The 16159-nt window shown below is 40.7% G+C and overlaps 1 long non-coding RNA gene and 5 other non-coding genes across 6 annotated transcripts; 5 read left to right on the forward strand and 1 right to left on the reverse strand.

The window, feature by feature from the left end:
- Positions 1 to 1543: 1543 nt before the first annotated feature.
- On the forward strand, positions 1544 to 9728 carry LOC116681696 (uncharacterized). The gene is made up of 3 exons (XR_004330075.1): positions 1544 to 1555; positions 8743 to 8746; positions 9603 to 9728. It is a non-coding gene; the product is annotated as an uncharacterized LOC116681696 (long non-coding RNA).
- On the forward strand, positions 2472 to 2550 carry trnas-uga (transfer RNA serine (anticodon UGA)). The gene has a single exon. It is a non-coding gene; the product is annotated as a tRNA-Ser (tRNA).
- On the forward strand, positions 5283 to 5354 carry trnag-ucc (transfer RNA glycine (anticodon UCC)). Its single transcript has one exon. It is a non-coding gene; the product is annotated as a tRNA-Gly (tRNA).
- Positions 5588 to 5669, forward strand: trnas-aga (transfer RNA serine (anticodon AGA)). Its single transcript has one exon. It is a non-coding gene; the product is annotated as a tRNA-Ser (tRNA).
- trnag-ucc (transfer RNA glycine (anticodon UCC)) lies at positions 6451 to 6522 on the reverse strand. Its single transcript has one exon. It is a non-coding gene; the product is annotated as a tRNA-Gly (tRNA).
- Positions 9729 to 13550: 3822 nt separating the features above from the next.
- trnas-uga (transfer RNA serine (anticodon UGA)) lies at positions 13551 to 13632 on the forward strand. The gene has a single exon. It is a non-coding gene; the product is annotated as a tRNA-Ser (tRNA).
- The last annotated feature ends 2527 nt before the right edge of the window (positions 13633 to 16159 follow it).

The following is a 16159-nucleotide window of genomic DNA, read 5'->3' on the forward strand; positions in this document are numbered from 1 at the left end:
GTCACACAGACTTTCTTCCACCTCCTGCTGCGCCTTGAGACGTGTGGTTCATGTCCAGGAGTTGTGCTCTTTCATTGCTTGACAATATTCCCATTTAGGGACAGGAGTTCTCCTCCCATGCTGAACACAGCCTGAGCCAAGGCCCGCTTTCCCCTCATGAGTAGTCCAACACGTTTGCTGGGACTTCCTCGAGGCCTAAGCTGGTAGAAAAATCTCCCCCTCGGGGAATTGAATCCCGATCTTCCACGTGACAGGCAGAGATACTGTCCATTATTCTGACGAGGAATGCCTAAGCTCTGTTTTTGGCAAAATCAATAGGTGGCGCTATTCCAGCCTTCATGCCACAGTAAATACACATATATATATTTAGGTTTACTACATAGTTGCTGTCACTCAAATACATGACAAAGCATCTGTGACTGAATCCAGTTTAAAATCTCTATGTGTCAAGAATTAACATGTCTAACAGCATTTAAACATTTACAGTAAAATATGAATGGTACATTCCCCCACGAAACATTCAAAAAAACATTTTTCATCAGTTTCTGTAGTATAGTGGTTGCCTCACACGCAAAAGAAAAAAACTGTTTGAAACAGGGCAGAAACACATTTCTTTGTTCATGTTGACTTTGCACAATTAAACTCTGCTGAGTTGAACTCTAAATAATCTACACGGAAAATATTCCTGATGTGAAATCGTGGCCAGGCCTACCGCAGTTTCCGTAGTGCAGTTTCCATCACATTCAGGAATTCAGGAATATCCTGTCTAAAATTGATGCAGAAAAGCTAGTCCATGTATTTGTTACTTTAAAGTGGATACTTTATTGTCAAGCTGCTCAAAAAAGTCCATAAAGACTCTTCAGCTGATCCAGAATGCTGCAGCACGTGTTCTGACAAGAACCAGGAAAAGAGATCACATCTCTCCTGTTTTAGCTTCTTGCATTGGCTTACTGTAAAATCCAGAATAGAATTTAACACTAGAACTGCCGTGAGCACCGCCAGATTCTAAACTCTATTATCTGTCATGATAAACACCTAATTGCAATTGTAATGCGGTATTGTGTTAGGATATCTTTAGAAAAACGAAATAACACCAAAATGTACAAGTTAATGTGTTTAATTATACACTTGAGTTGCCCAGGTGTTTCAATAACTCATATCATGGCATAGTAAAACATAATTATTCCATTCACATCTGAAAAATATGGTATGTAAATTCGTTCAACATAACTTATAACATTTATAACCTAACCTAACTTGTCACTGCCTCCTGTGCGCAGCGTTGCTCGGACCGTGCCCCGCTCCCTTTTCTCCTCTAAACCTGGTCTCAGCTCCTCTGCCAGTTCTGCCTGAACTTCCTCCGGACAATGTCACTGCTGGTGCACTCCTTGGAGAAGACGTGAGCAATTCCAGCCAGTTTGAGGATGTATAAAGTTGTATACACAAGTAGGCTGCCACAGGCTATCTAGCTCCGTGAACCGCTCCTTCCACAGAGCGAGCGCCCGACGCTGCCTTCTGATTCAGGACGGAGTCCATCCACGCCGTATTCACGGTGGTAACTAGCGTTACCAACTCTGGCTTTGCCTTCGGCCCATCGCTGATGCCCACAGTTGTTACTCAAGACCACTTATGACGTTTCTTTGGCAGAGACGCTGATAGTAACTAAGCAACCAATATGCATCTTCAACCGCGCGAAAGATTAAAAACAATACCGCAAAAATCCAAGCGGTCAAAATGACCGTGTATGGCCGAAATAGGTAAAAGTGATTTTTTTTCTTTGCCTAGTGTGTAATGTATATAAAAACTATTTTAAATTAAAATATAGAGCCTTTTAGGAAAAGTCAGGAACCATCAGGATTGTATTATTTTATCCAGAAAATTTCAAAACGGTCAAAATGACCGTCATGGCAGTTCTAGTGTTAAAGGCACACAACAATCACAACAATTACAATATCACGCCCCAATATATTCTCGGTTTTGAGTCCTCGCCCCTACTATTTACGACATGGCCAGACGTAATCCGGCTAAGAAGCAGCACTTTTTAGAGGTGGAGATTGAAACCCTGACATCTCAGTTTAATTTGCAGTAAAGTATACACCTACATGTGAAGTGTACCCATATTTAAATAAACACGGAAGCAAAGTTTATGCAGTGTTTTTTAATTTTACTCATGTTTTTTTTGTGAGTCAGAGTCAGGCAACAGCTGTGAGGGAATCACACAAATGGAAAGATAAAGGAGAGAGGAGCTCAGTGTGTCAAAGGAAGTTAGTTGTTCATTTCTTTAATGTTTAATTTCATACACTGCACTGTAACTTTTATTTTTGTGTTTTATCTATTTTTTTTTTCTTTAACTGTTTTTGTGTAAAGCACTTTGAATTGCCCTGTTGTTGAAAGGTGTTATACAAATAAAGCTGCCTTGCCTTGAATAGGTTTTCAATATTAGTGCAAATCAGTATCGCACTGCTTTTCAGGTTGTGGCCGAGTGGTTAAGGCGATGGACTTGAAATCCATTGGGGTCTCCCCTCGCAGGTTTGAATCCTGCCATCAACGAAAGCCATAATTCAATTGTGGTCACACATCCCATTATACCAAACGGCAGATGTACCTTCATGGACAATCTTGTAATATCTCATAGATACTGGAAGCTACCAATGCATCTCTGAGCATTTATTTTCAGTCTCAATAACCAGATGTGTTGTTAGATTTGCAGTGAATGTTGTATTGTCCAGTGATGGTGGTATAGTGGTGAGCATAGCTACCTTCCAAGCAGTTGAAATGGCTTTGATTCCCAGTCAGTAACTTTCTTTGAGTGACGTTATTTGCTTTATTTGTCAAGAAGTAACCAGAAAGGTTACTCTCCCAACCCGGTTATTTAAAACATTAGATCTCGGTTATATCGCACAAATAAGGGAGCATAACAATCAATCAAGCTGCCTCCATGAGGATCCCCAGACATAGACATGTTCCACCCCCTGCAATTAAACCTGTCTCCTCAGCTTCTAGGCGCCGCTGCATCTCCTCCTCTTCAGCTGGAGAGTTTGCATCTGCGTTTGTGAGTTCACAGTTAGCAAAGCTCACATAAAGCAAAATGCTTGTGGCATAAAGATCGATCCTTCTGCAGAAGACCATAGAGCAGCCCAAAGATAACCCAAGTGACCTTACCTCTATTAGAAGGTGCAGTTCTGCAAACCATGTACATATAAATCTTTACTGTCATTGGTATGCAGGTCACTTGATGTAATACACGCAAATACATAAGGCCCCACCCAACAGTTTTGTGATAACTGGACGTCAATGATAAAGCTTGTTGCTGTGACCAAGAAACCACCAGCAAAATGACTGATACATCATCAGTTCCCAAATTTTCTTGGATGCCAAATATTTAAATTCAAAGTCAGAATCCAATTGACATGTAAGAAACATAAAATGCACGTCCAGCTTCTACATTTCCGCATGAATCAGCTTCCCCAATTTCTGAGTAACAGGAAAATAGCCTGATAAGCATACATGTGCAGCTCAACCTCAAAAAGCCATAAAGCAAATGCTTGTTGCTTAAAGATCGAGCTCCCGCTCATAAAACATCAGACAGGAGCAGTCTCTGTGGCGTAATAGGTCAGCGCAGTCGGCTGTTAACTGAAAGGATGGTGGTTCAAGTCCACCCAGGGACGTTTGTTGCTTAAATAACCTGGAGGGAGCCAACTCTGGGATTTATCCTTCTACAGAAGACCATAGAGCAGCCCAAAGATAACCCAAGTGGGCTTACCTCTATCAGAAGGTACAGTTCTGCAAACCATGTACATATTAATCTTTACGGTCAGAGATGGCCAGAGATGGGAAGTAACAAAGTACAAAGACTTTTTTACTCTACTCAAGTAGATTTTTCAGATCTTTTTACTTTACTATTTATTGTTTTGGTGACTTTTTACTTTTACTCCTTACATTTTAACATAAATATCGGTAATATCTGTACGGAGGATAATCAGTTGAGATTGTGTGCGTCTTTGAGAACTGTAAGTCATATAACTGATGTTGTCAGTTCATTTAAACCTGTTGTTGTGTTGGTCTGTAGTTCTGGCACATTTAAAAGTTAGCCTGTTTGTGTCCTTCACCTGTTACCTAGGTTACACCTGGCTGTTGATTTGATATAATGGCGATTGTTGAACGTCCTTGCTCATTAAGATAATGTAACTAATAATGGGTTTATTGTTATTATTTACTAGCATATATGATTCCTATGCATTGTGTAGGGTAGCCTTTGCAATGTTATTTATTTATTTTATTACCACACCATAGCAGAGCTGCCCCCCCCCCCATGTTTATACTGATGTTTGATTGTAATGAAGCATCAACAGAGAGAAGTTGTCCCTGTCTCTGTTTTAACAGACACACCTGGGCTCAAGTTGGAAAACCAGAATCAGCTCTAAATCCAGTCCTAATCTAGTCCTCACTAAATTTCAAATAATTTCACTGGAGTTACCAATACCAAATTAAACCTAATTGGATGGGAACATACACAGACTTCTCACAAAATCACACTTGAATTCATATCTTGCTACTCGTTCTGAATCTTAGTAACCTGGAGTCCCAGTCTCTGTCAAAATACATAAGGTAGCCTATATGTTTTAGACCTATTTGCAGAGCGTCAGCGTCTCTCTAGTAACATCTGTCTGGTCCAGGTAGCTTTGTCATTCATAAGGCTACTTTTACTTTTATACTTTAGTTCTGGGAGTTTGGAGAGAGGGCATGTGATGAAAGTGAGGGCTCTGACACAGAGAAGGATATTCCAGAGGGTGAGGAAGATGAAGAAGAGGGTGAGGAGGATGAAGAAGAGGGTGAAGAGCATGAAGAAGAGAGTGAGGAGGAAGAAAACACAAATGGGACAGAGAGAGGAACAGCCAGAGGGACAGCAAGTGGATCCATGTGGATCAAGTACTGCACCATCAGGTTTGTGATGAAGAAGGTTCTTACTATTTTCAAAGCAGTGCAATTACAATTTCATTGTAGGTCTGCTGTGTGTCCTTAAAATGGTGATTTCTGCTGTCAAATTCTTTTTTTGTGTCAATACGGCTCTGTTTTTTTTTTTAAGTACTTGCTTGGCCTATATTTTGAAATGGATGCAGGTATACAGTACATGCGTACAGTTGTATGTATGCGTTTAGGAACCCATGCTGAAGATGACTAAAAGGAGGAATTAAAAAATCATCTTTTGGAAATTGATCTTAATGCGTTAATTTAATAAAAAGGAAAAATCCAAACTTTAAGGACACCGCCTGCTTTGACCAGCGATGGTGGTATAGTGGTGAGCATAGCTGCCTTCCAAGCAGTTGACCTGGGTTCGATTCCCAGCCATTGCAGTAGTTTTCATTGTGTGGTTACTTGCTTTACTTGTCAAGAAGTAACCAGAAAGGTTACCTGCCCAACCCAATTTGATAAAATATTAGATCTCTGTCATGGTACAAATAAGAGAGCATATCAATCAATCAAGCTGCCTCCACGAGGATCCACAGATACAGGCAGTCCACTACGATTTGCAATTTGTTTAAAGTTTATGAACATTTGCGCAAACATATACAGTGCTGCTTTTCAGGTTGTTGTGGCCGAGTGGTTAAGGCGATGGACTAGAAATCCATTGGGGTCTCCCCGCGCAGGTTCAAATCCTGCTGACAACAAAAGGTGATCTTTAAGAGTGGTAGCAAACAAATGACACCTCACGGTTTACCAAATTGCAGATGTGCCTTCCCAAACAATGTTGTGTTATCTCATAGGTACTGGAAACCACCAATGTATTTCTTGTCTGTGTTACAAGATTTGCAGTGAACGTTGTATTGTCCACTGGTGTGTTATTTTTTGACTATGATTTATACCATTAGCAGCGCAATCATTTTGCCCAGGTTTGATTTCCATCCACCGCAGTTGCATTTACAGGTTTTGAAGCCATATACAACATTAACATTACATGTTTTACCCAGGTTTCTTCTTTTATTCAGTGATATTTCAACATCCTTGTGGGAGTCATCCCAAAAGGATAAATAAAAATAAGTCTAAGTCTATCTCGGAAAAATCTGAAAATCTTCAGGGGATGTAGCTAATGGCTTTTTCCTTGCAAGTCTCTCTGGAGGCGTGAGTTCAAATCCCACCACTGCCATCTGCATTTATTACATAGCTGGAAGCCAACCAAGGTGATGTCTTACAGCTGTGTCATTTGGGCTGAACTTGGTGAAGTAACTAGAATCATCCATCAATCACCTTGCTGAGATTGTTCCATGTTAACCTGAGGTTCAACAAATAATTGTGATAATCTCCATATTGATCAAAATAATCGGGATTATCACTTTGGCCATAATCGTGCAGCCCAAAGAGATCTAATGTTTTATCAAACCAGTTTTGGCAAGTAACCTTTCTGCTGACTTCTTGTAAAAAAAGCAAGTAACATCACTCAAAGAAAGCTACTGCGATGGCTGGGAATCGAACCCAGGTCAACTGCTTGGAAGGCAGCTATGCTCACCACTATACCACCATCACTGGGCAATACAATGTTCACTTCAAATCTTGTAATACATCTGGGCATTGAGACTGAAAATGCGCTCTATCACTGAAAGTCCCTCCAGGGGGTCCTGTGTTATTACATTCACAAGAATGGGGAGTGCGCGTGAATATGCATGGCTCCCTTCGATAGCTCAGTTGGTAGAGCGGAGGACTGTAGATGCAAAAAGCTGAAATCCTTAGGTCGCTGGCTCGAAGGAGAAGTTTTTTCCAGAGTTTCCCTTTAGGGATTAATAAAGTATTTCTGGTTCTGAAGTAGAGATGGACAGACGACCCAAAAGCATAATACTTCCTGCCGAGACATAACATGAAACAAAAAAAAAGAGGTGTGGTAGATATGAGCGCAGAAATCCTTTTACGACAGGCTTTACGTGAGATTCATGAAACGTTCGTATCACACCAATCAGAGCGTAAGAATGATCGTACATTGATAAATGCAGTGACTGGAAAGCTAAGAAGTGATAGTAGTATTTTGATGAATTTGCGTCACGTATGACACTCTCTTTTCCATCACATTCAATAAATAAACCAGATTGTTCAATCCATTCCTCTACTCATATGCAAAGTAGTCTCATCCAGGACCTATCGCACCCTAAGCAAGAATCATAAACCTAGACCAATGAACAAGGAGAGCCATGTCCTGCTTGTTTGTTCCTTATATCTTTTCCCAGTTGTTTCTGTAGCGTACAGTTGAAACAGGATATGAAAAATTGCCAACATGCTGTACTACAATTGTGCTGGCTCCTAATCTGGGTTAATTTAACAATAAACTGGATTTAACAGTACAGATTAGGGTTCAAACAGGTCCTGCCTACAAGGCACGTCCGGGAGTTGAAACCAGGATCTCTTACACCCAAAGCAAGAATCATACCGCTAGACCAACAAGTCACGTAAAATCATGTTCAGCAATTAGCAATTTTCCATCAAGTAAATGTGATCAGTCAGTGAATAGAAAGGCAATTGTTAAGTAGTTGGTTTGGCATGTAGTGTTTTTTGGGCTCCACTGCCAGATTGAGCTGTCTGATTATATTATACGACAGACTACTTTTGAAATAAAACATTTGAAAAAAAATTTCCATTGTGTGCAGTTGAAGCAGGATATGAAGAATTTGCCAACATGCAGTACTACAATTTTGCTTCCTCCTAATCTGTGTTAAATTAACAATAAACCGGACTGTAAATTACGGATTAGGTTTGTAACAGCTCCTGCCTTCAGGGCTCGTCTAGGAGTTTAACCCATAACCTCTCGCACCCAAAGTAAGAATCATACCGCTAGACCAACAAGCCACTTAAAAACACCTTATTAGCAATTTTCCATCAAATAAATGTGACTAGTCAGTGTCTCGAAAGGCAAAGTAGTCCCATCCAGGAGCTAGCGCACCCTAAGCAAAGTTAAACATTTGGTAGACCTTGCAACTATCATTTATGTGAGCTTCCTGCTTACCTGCTGCACATCGGAGTGTGAATGTGTGTGAAGGTTTATCTGATGAGCAGGTGGCACCTTGTACGGCAGCCCCGGCCACAGTGTGTGAATGGTGAATGTATCCTGTAGATGTAAAAGCGCTTTGAGCAGTTGTTAAGACTATAAATACAGCACATTTACATTTACATTTACATTTACCTTGAAGAGTCTTGAAGGAGTCTACTGAAGCAATGATGAGCCAATACCTTGTTAAAAAATGTTATCAACACCCTTCACTCTTTGCAATTTTTCTCTGACATTGTTTATTTTAGAATATTGTAACCAGCATTAAGTGAGTAGTTTTAGGTCTGTGTGAATGGGGGCCGAGTATTTACCTCAGCTGAACTTGTGAACATCTCTTTGGCATATTCACTGTCTGATCAAGTCCAGGTGCTGGAAAATCTGTGATTCACGTTTTGAGGGAATGGGATCTCCATGTGCTTTCTTACCAGAAAGTTTCTGGTGCCAAGTGTGACCAGAAGAATTGGAAAAAAAACTAGAACTATAAAGTACAAACCTTTCTTCAAGACATCTTTATTGTGCTCACGTTGGCCCTCATTTCTGAAACGTGCGTACTACCTAAAACCGGTGTAGGACGGGCGTACGCCGATTCCTACACAAAGCTCGGCAATGTATGTGGAGTACATAGGTCTCTACATACATTGCTTTTATTAAGATTGAAGACCAAATTGTTAGTTTTTACAAAATGTTCCCAACCATTGAAAGTACTTTCATAGCCTCGTTGGCGCAGTAGGCAGCTCGTCAGTCTCATAATGTGATGGTCGTGGGTTCAACTCTCACATGGGGCAGGTGTTTTAAAACAAAAAAAAAACACAACTGATGCTGAAAATACAGTGACTTTCAGGTGGTTGAATACTGGCACAAGTACATGAATGGAAGTTGTGATTCTGTGGTTATTTCTGAGATTGAGACAACAAAAGGCATTCTTTAAGGGTGGTAGCAAACCAATGACTCATCACAGTGACTCAACACCTTCATTGACAATATTGTGTTATCTCATAGGTACAGGAAGCCACTCGTCTCCATGAACACACCTGAATCTCTAGGCTACGCCCAACAGTTGGTGGCAGTAATGCAACAAGTTGTTATGCCAAACGCCAATATGACAGAAAAGAGGAACACACATCTGTTCACTCCCTATCTCACTCCCTATTAAGCCCCTTTGTACCAATCCGGAAGTTTTCAGAGACTGGGATTTCTCCCTTATTAGACATTTGCTGGCAGTCTGAAAAACAATGTAATGATGGGGGCGGTCCCTGATATTCCCAGGTGGCATGAACGCACCAAAAGGACACCCACAGAGTCCTGGGGTGTGGTCTAATCAGCCAGATTAACTGGAAACACCTGTGTGGGTGTTCATCAACAGAAAGGAAACAGGTGTGTGTATGTTTCTCTAGACGGTATATTAACTCGGCTTTGAACTAGTCCACTCAGAACCGATACCAGGACTCCTAATAACCGCTGCAGAACAACCTGTTGCGATCATGCTGTTTGTCTGGTTTTGTGTTTTTGTTTCTGCTTTCACCGGCCGCTTTGTAACCGAACAATCTCCTCCGCCTCCTCTTCCTCCCGGTAGCTATCAAGAAGTCCCGGTGAACAGTACTGATGTTTTAGAAGCGGCGCAGTTTGCTGTGGTTGAATTCAACAAAGCCAACACAGAAGACAGGTTTAATTATGCAATTCTGGACATAACATTGGCTAAAGTTCAGGTAACGTAAAACTTTATTTTTCTATTATGGAAGAGGATTAGGGCCAATGTCAAACTTGTTACTTAATCTCTGAACTCATGAGTTTCTTCTTTTTGACATTGGCCTTAATCCTTTCATATTCAATGACTTGTGTTGTCTTATTGGTGCTCACATGTCTGAGTCCTGTTTCCTGTCACTTTAGACCGTCGGAGGATTTAACTATTTCCTGGAAATGCTCCTGGGACGTACAACGTGCAAGACCGGCAACACTGCTGCTATTAAAGGCAACGCTGCTCCTAGCGACTGTGATTCCAACTCTGAACCCAAGGCAAGTGTAAGACTTCAGGTTGTGTTTGAAACTCAGGGAAAAACACACCTTAAAACCCAACACTGGTCTGCCCCAGTGCATCAATGTCAAATGTTAAACAAGATGCACTAATTGTTTGCTTTTTTCTATATTTCAGGAACTTAAGTGCACCTTCACCATCTATGTAATCCCTTGGGAAGATTCACGAGTCCTTTCTCAAAAGGAATGTAAAGTCAACCACTGATTCTGACTGACGTTGTAAATAAACTCATTGAACTGGGTTTCTGTGCCAATATTTATTAAAATGGACCACTATAAACCAGGGATGTCATTGGCTCACAGATATGCCATTCATGAGATGAGTCACATTATTCCAGTGAGTGACTAGGGAAGCTTGTCTGTGCTGTAAAGCTCAGCTTGTGTCTCACACGGCTGCTAAATGGAGACGAGACTACACCTCAACTCTGCAACCACAGTTCTAGGGACTCTGCATTGAGGAAAGCATCTTAGAGATTCAACTACCCAGACAAGAAATATACATTTGTGTAGATTTTTGCTGTTGGAAGGTTCAATTTCAACTCCATGGCATTAAAACCCATAACTAAATATTCTCAATATTTAGTTAGCTGTTAATTCTCCACCTGGTGGGTATGGTGTGATTCCAAAACACAACTATCTGTAAAGTGTCTTGAGATAACTCTTGTGAATTGATACTATAAATAAAATTGAATTGAACTCAATTGGGAGCTAGAGGTGCACACTGGAGTGTAACATGCCAACAGTGGCTCCTGCTACAATTGCTGTAACACTCCACTTGTGTCAGACACATGGCTGCTAAATTAAGATGCAACCAGTCTGCAGAAGGACTCTTGAGGCCCAATTTTAAAACTGTTCAATTGTCTTTCCCTTTTTATTTGTGTTCTCGACCCACCTTCAGACCCTTTTCTCGGTTCCAGGTACCAAACTTGGTAATGTAAAAACAATTCCCCGGTCAAATTTTTTTTTTTTTGTCCCCAACTGACTATTCTCCTAGAAATAAAGTGCGACCCTCTTGGGGGTTAAGAACCCCTAAGTTACTGTACTCAAACACATTTCATTGTGGGAAGGCTGCTCTATTTAGTTCCTTTCATTCCATATGTTTTTTGGCTCTGTCACTTCTGCGTTCTTTCAGTTATTTAAACCATTAAAAACTTCAGCTCTTTCAGAAAAACATGTACGTTTAAAGTCCTTCTTGTGCTGTCCACCAGATTACCACATGAGGTAATATCTTTGCAGCTCTTTTAAAGACTCTACCATAATACCTGCTGGAGATGCCAGGTCCTCATACATGTAAAGCATGAGCTCTACCACTGAGCTACATCCCCTGAAGATTTTCAGATTTTTTGACTGTTTTCTGAGATAGACTTAGACTTATCTTTATTAATGCTTTTGGGATGACTCCCACAAGGATATTGAAATATCACTGAGTAAAAGAAGAAACCTGGGTAAAACATGTAATGTTAATGTTGTGTATATGGCTTCAAAACCTGTAAATGCAACTGTGGTGGATGGAAATCAAACCTGGGAAAATGCTTGCGCTGCTACGATATAAATAATAGTCAAAAAGTAACACACCTGTTGCCTTTCTGCTGCTTTCTGCTCTGTTGATAAACTTTTCAATTGGTTAGTGGTAGTTACCAGACACGGGCAAAGTGCAAATCACATTGCGGTTCCTCGTGGAGGCAGCTTGATTGGTTGATATGGACCCTTATTTTTACCATAACAGAGATCTAATAGTTTATCAAATCAGGTTGGGCAAGTAACCTTTCTGGCTAATCTTGACAAAAGCAAGTAACACATTGAAAACCCAGGTCAACTGCTTGGAAGGAAGCTCACCACTATACCACCATCAGTTTATGTTCTTAAACCTGTAAGCTTACTTTAAACTAGATGTGGAAAGTTGAAAGGTTGATCTTTTTCACCTGTGCTGTGGCTTAAACAGATTCCACTGAGATTTGAACTCAGATCGCTGGATTCAGAGTCCAGAGTGCTAACCATTACACCATGGAACTTTTAAAAGTATAGCAAGGGTTTGCTAGGCAGTTTCTTTCATAATATCCACATGTGTGATATTAAAGGCACACAACAACCTCAACAATTATTGGCCAACTTAAGTCATTTAGTTAGCTAAGCGGTCAGAGGATGTGGGAAAAAGCAAGTCAAGAACAGGTTTTAAAGGACTTGCCACAGACAGTGAATAAAGCAGTAGATATGTCTACTGTGTACAAAACACGTGGTAACTTTACACTTTACATGTGTTGAGTGCTTTTTTTTACCCAATTATCAACAGTGGTGGTTAACCTGCAACATGGGCTTTAAGCGATTAGCGGATCACACTAAGTCAAGTGGCGCTTTTTCACTTATCCTGGATATCTTTATTCTACTTTCGTGCAACAGGCCACTGTTGTCAATAAAGATGCTCACAAAACGCTTTACTTGCAATTGCGTTTCTTGCGCACATTCATGTCCTCTTAAATACAAAGAATAGCTAAGTTCTTTATTCCCAATATCAACTCTAAGACATTAGTTCCAAATGAAAACAATTGTTGTCAGAAGTGGGACCTGAGCCCAGCGCCTTGGACCGCTCGGCCATCCTGACTGATCCAATAGATGTTCAGTAGGACCTGTTTGAAAAATTATAATATAGTGAAATAAACATGTCATGATATAGTAGGTTCTCAGTCATCCATGTCATAGTTAACAAGGGAAGGTTTCTCAACTGTCAGCCCAAATATATGGAGACATGGAGACATGGAAGAAAGTCACCAGGGTGGCAATGTGCTTGACAATGGCAATACATTGCACGGGATGTGAAGGCAATGTGCAATACAGACCAAATCCTATGGTGGGAATCAAGATCCACCATTGTTTCTGTCCACAATGTCTACCTGAATCCAGAAATGTCCCTGCCAGATGGGAAATAGACTGACAATTGGGTCAACATTGTGCAATTATCTTAAAAATGTCCAACTGTGTCCACAATTAGACAGAAAGGGTTGGACACAGTGCCCACTCCCCAGAAAGTTGAAAGGTTGAACTTTTTCACTTGTGCTGTGGCTTGAAAGCTGGTTCCACTGAGATTTGAACTCAGATTGCTGGATTCAGAGTTCAGAGTGCTAACCATTACACCATGGAACCTTTAAAAGTCTTGGAAGGGTTTGCTAGGCAGTTTCTTTCATAATATACACATGTGTGATATTAAAGGCACACAACAATCACAACACAGATGAAAAAGCAACAGTTATTGGCCAACTTATGTCCTTTGTCCAGACGTAATCTGGCTAAGAAGCAGCACTTTTTAGAGGTGGAGATTGAAACCCTGACATCTCAGTTTAATTTGCAGTAAAGTACACACCTACATGTAAAGTGCACCCATATTTAAATAAACACACGGTAGCAAAGTTTATGCAGTGTTTTTTAATTTTACTCGTGTTTTTTTTCGTGAGTCAGTGCAAATATTAGTGCAAATCAGTATTGCAAGGCTTTTCAGGTTGTTGTGGTCGAGTGGTTAAGGCGATGGACTTGAAATCCATTGGGGTCTCCCCTCGCAGGTTCAAATCCTGCTGACAGGAGTGATGATACTTGCTTTATTTGTCAAAAAGTAACCCGAAAGGTTTCTCTCCCAACCCGGTTTGAAAAAACATTAGATCCCTGTAATATTGCACAAATAAGGGAGCATAACAATCAATCAAGCTGCCTCCATGAGGATCCACAGACATAGACATGTTCCACCACCCGCAACTAAGCCTGTCTCCTCAGCTTCTAGGCGCTGCTACATCTCCTCCTCTTCAGCTGGAGAGTTTGCATCTGCGTTTGTGAGCTCACAGTTTTATGCCAAGAATGGTCTGGTCTCTCCCTCTTCCCCAGATAACATTCTCTCTGAGTTCCATTCCACATGCACTGAAATCCTAGACTCTATTGCCCCTTATGCTGTTAAACCTAAGGCGGACCCCTGGCTAAATGACACCACAAGGGCCCTTAGGCAACACTGCAGACAAGCTGAACAAAGATGGAAAGACAATCTACATGTGTCCCTGGGTGTATTAAGGGACAGTCTATCACATACCAGAATGCTGTGAAGGTGGTGAAGATGCAGCATCTCTCTTCTGTCATAGCTAGCAGTTGCCACAAACCTAGATTGTTATTTAATACTATTAACTCTGTCATAAATCCATGCACCTCTGCTCCGACAGATGTGTCAATCAGTACATGTGAGAAATGTCTCGCTTATTTTATTGACAAAGTAGCATCTATCAGGAAAATAACATAGTGCTAATTTTAAGGTATTTTATCTGCTTCTCCTACACACTCAGCTGTGTTTGAGGAATGGTGAAGGAGGTTTTTAATATCACCATTGGGGCGAGTCCTCTTACTCCTTTTAAGTAAATTGCTAAGCCTGTACTTTGTTACTTTTACTTGAGTAAAGAAGTTAAATCAGTACTTCTACTTTTACCAGAGTGTTTGTTAACCCAATTATCTGTACTTCTACTTGAGTACGGGCAGTGAGTACTTCTGCCATCTCTGACGGTCATTGGTATGCAGGTCACTTGATGTAATACAAGCAAATACATAAGGCCCCACCCAACAGTTTTGTGATACGTGGCGTGTAACTGTATGTCAATGATCAAGCTTGTTGCTGTGACCAAGAAACCACCAGCACAATGACTGATACATCATCAGTTCCCAAATTTTCTTGGATGCCAAATATTTGAATTCAAAGTCAGAATCCAATTGACATGTAAGAACAATACAATGCACGTCCAGCTTCTACATTTCCGCATGAGTCAGCTTCCCCAATTTCTGAGTAACAGGAAAATAGCCTGATAAGCAGACATGTGCAGGTCAACCTCAAAAAGCCATAAAGCAAATGCTTGTGGCTTAAAGATCGAGTTCCCGCTCATAAAACATCAGACAGGTGCAGTCTCTGTGGCGCAATAGGTCAGCGCAGTCGGCTGTTAACCGAAAGGATGGTGGTTAAAGTCCACCCAGGGATGTTTGTTGCTTAAATAACCTGGAGCCAACTCTGGGATTTATCCTCCTGCAGGACAATATAGAGCAGCCCATAAATAACCCAAGTGTTCTTACCTCTATCAGAAGATACTTTTCTGCAAACCATGTACTGTACATATTAATCTATACAATCATTTGTATGCAGGTCACTTGATGTTATACAAGCAAATACATAAGGCCAGACAGAGACAAAAAGTGAGAGAAAAGAAAAAGAGACTAGCTGTCTAAAGGATAACCAGTTAGGATTGTATGTGTCTTTGAGAACTGTAAGTCATAGAACTGTTGTTGTCAGTTCATTTAAACTAATGAGGAAGAATTTGACAAATCAAAAATCAAGTCCAGAAACTTACTCTTTCAAATATCACACCTGAGCGTGTCAAGTCCTGACCATTCCCTGACCGGGAATTGAACCCGGGCCGCGGCAGTGAGAGCGCCAAATCCTAGCCACTAGACCATCAGGGAGTCACATCTGACAGATTTATCTTTGTAGATGTGAGTTTCCTTTGTGTGTAATTTAGCATCTTTCTCATCTTTTCTCTCATTTCCTCTTTTTTCCTCCTTTTTCCTCTTACTTTTCCTCTTTTTCCTTCTGCCCTCCCTCTTCCCCTTTTTCCTCTTCTTCCCCCCCATGAGACTATTGTTCCCCAGCTTTGGTGCAATGGCTAAAGAGTCTGACTACAGTTCAGAAGATTCTAGGTTCGACTCCTGGCTAGCTCATAGTGCTCTTTAGCGACTAAATCTCTTGTTCGTCATTTCCAACTTTACCCCGCAGTACATTCTCTACAAAGAAAATGTACATCTATAAAGAGCCAAATGATGAGTAATTATTGTTTCAACATGTGTGTAAATTCATCTAAACCTCTAAGTGTCAGTCAACTACAGCAATAAGCAAGCTCTTGCTGTTGTTTTTCTGTTTTTGCTTGCTAATCATCTTTCCTTGAAAATAAAATTTTTCTAGATAAACCATCCATAAAATTTTCATTTGTTTGTCAACAATCAGGGAAAGCGGGAAAATATCAGTAGAGTTGATATTCAGAGTTCCCACTATGCTTTCACAACAACAAGGCCCTATTGCTACCAAGTGGCCGT

This window comes from Etheostoma spectabile, unplaced genomic scaffold (genome assembly GCF_008692095.1).
Source record: "Etheostoma spectabile isolate EspeVRDwgs_2016 unplaced genomic scaffold, UIUC_Espe_1.0 scaffold00018676, whole genome shotgun sequence".
Classification (NCBI taxonomy): domain Eukaryota; kingdom Metazoa; phylum Chordata; class Actinopteri; order Perciformes; family Percidae; genus Etheostoma; species Etheostoma spectabile.